Source organism: Desmodus rotundus, chromosome 9 (genome assembly GCF_022682495.2).
Source record: "Desmodus rotundus isolate HL8 chromosome 9, HLdesRot8A.1, whole genome shotgun sequence".
Lineage (NCBI taxonomy): Eukaryota > Metazoa > Chordata > Mammalia > Chiroptera > Phyllostomidae > Desmodus > Desmodus rotundus.
In genome coordinates, this window is record NC_071395.1 from 44,105,107 (window position 1) to 44,113,544 (window position 8,438).

The 8,438-nt window shown below is 40.7% G+C and overlaps 1 pseudogene; it reads right to left on the minus strand.

Moving 5' to 3' along the window:
• Positions 1–6,890: 6,890 nt before the first annotated feature.
• On the minus strand, positions 6,891–8,228 carry LOC112301430 (eukaryotic translation initiation factor 3 subunit E pseudogene; annotated as a pseudogene).
• Positions 8,229–8,438: the final 210 nt, after the last annotated feature.

An 8,438-nucleotide genomic window follows, 5' to 3' on the forward strand; every position in this document is an offset into this window, starting at 1 on the left:
ATAATGGCCTGCGAAAGATGTCCACTTCCTGAACTCCAACATTTGTGAACATAGGCTACATGAATTAGATGATAGATGAAATTAAGGTTTCTAATCAGCTAAGCGTCAAGCAGGAGAGAGTATCCTGAATTATCTGAGTGGACCCAAAGTAATCATATTTCCTTGATTATGAGAGAGGAAGGCCAGAAGTGATGTGATGCATGAAAGACTTGATCCCCCATTGCCAACTTTGGAGATGGGGACAGGGCAGAGAGCTAAGGAGTGTTGTCATCCTGCAGAATCAGGGAAAGGCAAACATTCAGATTATCCTTTACAGCCCCCTAAAGAAAACACAGTTCTCTGGAAAACCTGACGTTTATTGAAATGAGGCATATTTTGGACTTTTGACCTTAAGAACTGAATTATAATAAATGTGTGTGGGGTTTTGTTTTAACATATACTTGACTTTTAACATTATAGTAGTTTCGTCTGGACAACATAATGATTCCTCAAATAAGTCAAATTACCATCCATTACCACACAATGTAACAAATATGTTTTTCTTATGACGAGAACCTTCAATATTTACTCGATCAACAAATTTTAAATACACAGCACAGTGTTATCAGATGTTATCACTGTGGATTACAACCCCAGAACTTATTGATTTTGTAACTGGAAGTTTGTACTGTTTGACTGGCTCCATCTGTCTCAACTATGTTCCCATCTCCCACCTACAGAAACCACCGATATCTTCTCTGTGTGTATAAGCTCTAGTGTTTAGACAGAGATAATACACAGTTTTTGAATATCTATGTCTCAGTTACTTCCTTTAGCACAATGTGCTAAATGTCCTACCAGGTTGCAACAAGTAGTACAATTTCACTCTTCTCTATCACCGAATAATTTTCCCTTGTATATACGTAGCACATCTTCTTTACCAAATCATCTATTGGTGGACACTTGCATCATGTGTTCTTATTCACTCAGCCACTCTATGTCTTTTGATGAGAGCATTTAAAGTAATTATTGATAGGTACGTAGTTATAGAATTCATATCTAAAGAGCAGTGACCTCATTCTGGGAAGAAAGAGGACAAAGAGATAAGAACTTCAAGAGGTCTTCCAGGCCTAAATCTGGCACAAGTTTGCATTCTGTTTTTCTCTCCTACCTCCAGACAATTAAATCTCTGAGGGAACAGAAAGACAAAAGAAAATGTCTTCAGTGAGGCACATGGGAATTGAGCTCCTCAAGCCACAGAAACCATTAAATGCTTACACTCAGTGCTCCCAGGTGTACCCTACCAATCACAAATTATGAAAAACACAGTTGTGTCTTCCAGAGGTCACATGAGTGCTTCCACCTCCCTAACCTTTCTTGGGGCTGTACAAAAGGAACCCCACAACGAATGTTGTATTTCCGAGTCTGCAGGGAGATTCTGGATTACCAGAGTGTCTTCTTTCTCCCATCTGTCTTTTCTGGCATTAGCCTCTGTCCTGGGACATCGCTCCCCTCGTTTCACTGCTCCTCATTTCCCACCAGGTAGGACCTATCTGTTTCCCTCACTCAACTGTCTGGTTTTGCAGCCTCTGCAAATATTCATTAAGCAATTATTGTATGGTAAGCACTAAAATATATTCTGTGGAGGGAGAAAATAGTAAGATTTGCTCCTTCTTTTAAGCTCAGAGTCTAAACTTTGGCAAAGTCATGTAATTAAATAAATGCAATACTGTCAGGTGTTACTGTACTCTTGTTGACTGGGTCCCCTAATAGTCAACTCCTCCTGCATGTCAACCAAGGCTTCAAGACCAGCATAAAATAGCATTGGATCTTGAAGGACAAGTGCAGGTATATTCCAGATGGATAATGAAATAAACACACACCAGAAACTGCTACAGAAAAGTAATTGGGCATTATAATGAAGTGTTAAAGTGTAGTTAGGAGATGAAGAATAGCCAGTAGCACATGATGAACAATGAGGAGAAAACCATAAAAACAGACCATGAGCCTAGCTACGTGGGTAGCCACTAGAAACAGAGAGTCCTATATTCTGGCTACATGAACGTTGACTAACTCTAAAACTAGTGGAGAGTCCGTGCAGGGTTTATGGCAACTGACGTCCACAATCATTCTCACCCTGTGGAAATGTCATCCTAGATGAAATTTTTCTCTTCATGTGATGAACATATTATATGAAAGTCAGAGATCAAAATGATGAGGTGGATATACCATGATGGGAATAGTCAAATTCATGAAGGAAAACAGGATGAGGTAAGAGAAAATGAGGGATAATTGCTTCATAGATACAGGATTTCTGTTTGGGATGATGAAAATGTAAGGTGGTGATAGTTGGACATTGTGAATGCACTTAATGCCACTAAACTCACATTTAAAAATGGTTACAATGGGAAAGACAATTGTGTGTTGATATTTTCTTGCACCTTGTTGAGTATTTTCAGTGTTGCAATCTGAAATTCTCTGTCATTTTTAGCACATATTTCCATGTGTTCAAGTTTACTTTCTGGAGACTTTCATTTTCTTTCTAAGCTGCCTCGTTACCATGGTTATTCAAGCTATTTGATGGGTTCCTTCTGTGTCTAGGCAGCTCTGTATGTGTGGCACTTCTCTAGCGGATCCCTAGGAAAAGGTCTTGCCATTATTTTCTAGGACGTGGCACTGAGTCTACAGTTTTGGAGCTCTGTGAAATCTCAGAATTGACCCCGTAGCTGCTCTCATTGTAGCAGCAATGCTCGGGGTGGGGTTTTCAGGGGCAACTGGACTGACTTTTTTGTTGTACCCTCTTGTTATAGGTGAACTTGGACCTACAGGTGGTCCCCTCACCACCCCAACTTGAGGTCAGTGATAGAGTGCAATCTTACTCAGGGGAAATAGTGATCCTACAGTAACCGTTTTTGGCTTTGCAGATAAAGTACTCCACAACCTGACACCAAGGGTGCTGGAGAATGAGTTTTGGGAGTCCACAGGACAGCAGGATTCAATGGTTCTTTTTCTTTGTCTGGAATTCCAACTGCCTGAAATCCACAGCTGAGCCCTTGTGCTGTGTCCTTTTCTGGGTCCATCATTTTTGGGAACTGCCCTGCCTAGTTTCAAAAGCTGTAACCCCCCCCCCATGGGTAAGGCTGTGTGAGAAAACTTGGCACCATAACTTACTGAGGAGACAAAGCTTATCTCCCGGGCATGGGCACCGCCTCCACCCCCTTTCACTTCATCCTGCTTGGCCCTGGGAAGATGACTGGTTAGACAATGGCCAGTAAGATTCCTCAAAGAAGGGATGACCTAAGACAGGCATGGTCATGAAGAGGCCCTCAGGAATGACTTGGGGAGCTATAGAAAGAGGGGGTGATGGATCCTCACCCCCCAGCTTTGACATAGCCTGAGTCTTCATTCTGTCTGCAAGAAGTCTCCTAATCTCTTGGCTGCCTTACTTCCACTGCCTGACTTAAGCCTGAAACAATGCTGGAGGTGGGTGGGGCCCTGTGCTGGAAAGGGCAGGTTCCCTGGGGCTATCAGGCCTAAGAAAGGAGGCATAAAATCCTGTGAAACCTGCTTTGCTAATACTCTCAATTTAAATAATAAGGGTCCAAATATAGAATGAGTTTTTCTCCAAAGTTTTATGACATTTAGGCTATCTGACCCGGAATCTAAGTAAGCCCTCATAGTTCTTTGAATGTTATCCAGTGTTTGATCATTGCTGCCTGACATGATTGAGCTTTACATATACACCCTGTATTCCTATGCAAATTACACTCCAAATAAGCCCATTGAGGAACAGGTTCCTGGCCCTTCTCCTTTGAAAGAACAGCCACCTTTCCTCCCCAAGCAGACCATATCTTGGTATACTTATTCTCATCTGTGGTGTACCCGGGGGGGGGGGGGGGGGGGAGGTCCATGCTGGTGGAACCCTACCTCCCCCCACATCATATCTTCTTGCCTCCCCTGTTTGATCCCTCTGGCCCGCCTTTAAATGTTTCAGTGTGCAGATCTCTCAGGTATCCATGTACATTGAGCAGGGAATATTTTGTCAAATTATAGCTCTTCAAATTGTTGACATATTCAGGGAGACACCAAGAGGATCTCTCACACTGCCATTTCCCTGACATCACTCCCCTTTACCCATCTTTAAAGCCACCAGTGTAGCATTTTTAATCCTTGCTCTGATACCAACTCTATCTTCTTTCTTCCTCTTCTACCCTCAGAGAACCATGGTGATTACATTAGCCTCACCTGTGTAGTTATTGCCATTTGTACCTTTTAAATTTATTTTTAATTACAGTTAGCATACATTATATTAACTTCATGTATATAACATAGTTATTCACTGTTTATATACCTACAGTAAGTCTAGTAACCACATGCCACCATACATAGTTATTTCAACATTATCGAATCTATTGCCTACGCTGTACTTTACATCCCCATGACTTATGTTATAACTGGAAGTTTATACTTCCTAATCCCCTTCCTGTTATTCTACGATCCCATACCTCCCTCTATAGTAACCATCAGGTTGTTCTCTGTATCTATGAAATTGTTTCTGCTTTATTTTGCTTACTTATTTTCTATTTTAGACTGCATTTTGCTTTTTTCCCAGGTACAAGAGATACCTATTACCCTTTCTCAGTGTGAATCAGCTACCTGAGCTCTAGATCCTACTCCAAACCATGCACTGCTATGCTTTTTCCCTTCTAGGTAATTTATTGAAGTATAATTGTATAACATCACTGGAACATGATTCAAATATACAATGTGATTAGTAAAAGTCATAAAAATTAGAGTCCATACCTCATGTTTCCAGTTGCGTATAAGTCAAGAAAGTGCACCATAAATTTTTTTTAATGAAACAGTCAATTTTATTCAAATTCTCCAAAATTTATACTCAATATGTTGTTTTTAAAATGTACATCACCATTTATATAATGATTTTATTATTTTATTTCACCTTTACACATTTTATTTTTTTTTTTTGGTGGGGGACTTGTGTTTAGTTCTTCAATAGACACCAGAGTCTTTTTTAAAAAATGTATTTTATTGATTATGCTATTACATTTGTCCCATTTTTCCACCTTCAGTCCACTCCATCCAGCACACCCCCTCCCTCCCACATTCCCCCCCAAGTTCATGTTCATGGGTCATACATATAAGTTCTTTGTCTTCTACATTTCCTGTACTATTCTTACCTTCCCCCCTGTGTATTTTCTACCTATCATTTATGCTATTTATTCTCTGTACCTTTCCCCTGTCTCTCCCCCTCACACTCCCCTGTTGATAACCCTCTATATGATCTCCATTTCCGTGGTTCTCTTCCTGTTCTAGTTGTTTGCTTAGTTTGCTTTTCTTTTTGTTTTAGGTGTGGTTGTTAATAACTGTGAGTTTGCTCTCATTTTTACTGTTCATATTTTTGGTCTTCTTTTTTTTAGATAAATTCCTTTAACATTTCATATGATAAGCGCTTGGTTATGATGAATTCCTTTAACTTGACCATATCTGAGAAGCACTTTATCTTCCCTTCCATTCTCAATGAAAGCTTTGCTAGATAGAGCAATCTTGGATGTAGGTCCTTGCCTTTCATGACTTGGAATACTTCTTTCCAGGCCTTTCTTCCCTGTAGGGTCTCTTTGAGAAATCAGCTGACAGTCTTAAGGGAATTCCTTTGTAGGTAACTGTGTCCTTTTCTCTTGCTGCTTCTAAGATTGTCTACTTCTGTTTCATCTTGGGTAATGTAATTATGATGTGCCTTGGTGTGTTTCTCCTTGGGTCAGGCTTTTTTGGGACTCTCTGAGCTTCCTGGATTTCCTGGAATTTTATTTCCTTTGCCAGATTAGGGAAGTTCTCCTTCATTATTTTTTCAAATAAGGTTTCAATTTTTGCTCTTCCTCTTCTCCTTCTGGCAATCCTATATTTTGGATGTTGGAACGTTTCAAGATGTCCTGGAGGTTCCTAAGCCTCTCCTCATTTTTTAAAATTCTTGTTCCTTCATCCTTTTCTGGTTGGTTGTTTCTTTCTTCCTTCTGGTCCACACTGTTGATTTGAGTTCCAGTTTCCTTCCCATCACTATTGTTTCCCTGTACATTTTCCTTTGTTTCTCTTAGCATAGCCTTCATTTTTTCATCTAATTTGTGACTAAATTCAACCAATTCTGTGAGCGTTCTGATTACCAGAGTTTTGAACTACGCATCTGATATGTTGGCTATCTCTTCGTGGCTTAGTTGTATTTTTGCTGGAGCTTTGAAGTGTTCTTTCATTTGGGCCATTTTGTTTGTTTGTTTTGCCGCATCAGTTATGTAAAAGGGTGGATCCTTAGTGTGGGGCAACCCATATTGCTGCACTGGGATGCTGTATATGGGGGAGGGGTCCGATAGGGATCAATGGTGCTTGCTCCACTGCCTGCGGGTTTTCAGTCACTCCCTCCATTACTCACAATCAAATTGGACCTTTCTGGTGCTCCTTCCTGAGTGGGTGGGCCTGTGTACATTCTAGGACCCTGTGGGTCTCTCCCAGGAACTCTCCTGTGAGGTTGGGAGTTTCTCCCGCTGCCACCTCAACCCCACAGGTGTTTTCAATCAGTGGTTTCAGGCATTATTTCCCCTCACTGGAAATCTGGGTTGCCGGGTCTATCACCTGGTCTACCAGCTGCTGCCTTGCTGGCCAACTGCACCTTTGCCCACCCCACTCCACAATCCACCACCTCGCTGGTTCTGCCAGCGGTCGCCTTGCCGTGAGTCCTCTCCACCTGGCTGTCTGTCTCCACCACTCCTACCAGTCTGGATGAATGTTTCTTCTTTATTTGGTTGTCAGACTTCCATACAGTTCGATTTTCTGTCAATTCTGGTTGTTTTTGTTTTTAAATGGTTGTTGTCCTTCTTTTGGTTGTGCAAGGAGGCACAGTGTGTCTACCTATGCCTCCGCCTGGGCCTGAAGTTGAAGCCAGAGTCTTGAGTTGCCCAGTTAGGAGCCTGTGAGCCACTATTCTGATTAAGTTTCTTAATATTCATGGTCAACATCTCCTTTCTAAATGAAAGGTTTTTGGTCTTTTGAATCACTGGCTGATAGGGTGAGATTTCATTATTACCCATAATCACGTGACCTAATTTAGAACCAGTGTTGGCATCCAGTCTTGCATTTCTAATCAAATTTACAATCCACTTTTCAGCTTCTTCTGGAGTCATGTTAATGCTCATACACTGGTGGATGCAACAAAAAGTCTCACCTATGTAGAGATGAGCATTTTCTATAAAATCCTCAATACAATCTACCAAGAAGTCATTCACAAGCACACATTTACAAACCCTCAGCTTTTTCTGAGCTCCATCAAACCCAAAGTTAACATATAAACATTCAACAAACTCTGTAATTGGGTCTTTCTATGTGTAAGACTACTGATGAATAACTTTAACTAGATCTTTTAGCACCTGCTGGCATTTTTGGACATCTTTGTTTGTTATGACTGCTGTAGTTAAATAGCAAAGAACATGTGGACACATTGAATTGCATTAAGATACTGTGGTTGGTAAAGGAAGAGATCAATAATATTATCATGCCCTTTGGGGTGGTTGAAGTAAACAAACAAACCAGTGAATGAGCTGTGTTCGCTGCTGAAGAGACTGGAGTGGAGAACTCACAGAATTATTATCGATGGTCTCTTTTAACCAGGTAAGGTCTTCCGTGGCTGCATCCCAATTCTGCATTAAGATTTCAGAGGCCAGTTTCCCCCAGAGTGAACTCAAAGCATTTCTATCCATTGCTGGAACCAATACTCTAAAGAAGTAGAACTATTCTTCTGCTCCAGAATAATTTCTACATTCATACTGGAATTTTGCAGACCTGTAGAGTGTGTCTAAATATTCTTGCCTAAAACCATGCTTGTCTGACAGGCAGTCAGACAGCATCCAACCATCCCTGCCTGACTGCATTTGCCTTGTAGTTTCTGGATCTTCAAGCATCTTCACAGTTGGTTCTGTTTCTGCCTGAAGCTGTTTCAGCTGTGCAACAACTGTGGTTCTTTTTTCTCTCAAAGCATGAGGAGTATCATCAGAATAAAGGTTTTTGTATACATCCATAGCAAAGTCTATCATGTTGGTATCACTAAGAAGATCCAATTTTCCTTGTAATAATTCCTTTTCTTTATATGACTCCTTTATGGAAAGAAACTCAAACAATGGAAAGACTAGATGCCAATCCAAAAAGTGCGGGATGCAAGTAATCAGGTCATACTTCACCATGTTGCCAAGGAAGAGCCCCAAGAACGTTTAACGGCTTCTCAATGTAGTGGTTAAACCTGAGCCCCAATTTCCTTATTTCTGAAGGTAAAGTAGGATAGCAAACAAAACTTGAGATGAATGTTGGAAGAAATAAATGAGATCTGGATGTTTTCTTGACTCCAAATAAACTGTTCAGGATAAAGTTGCATGTGTGTGTATAAATTTATTTATGTACTTTCA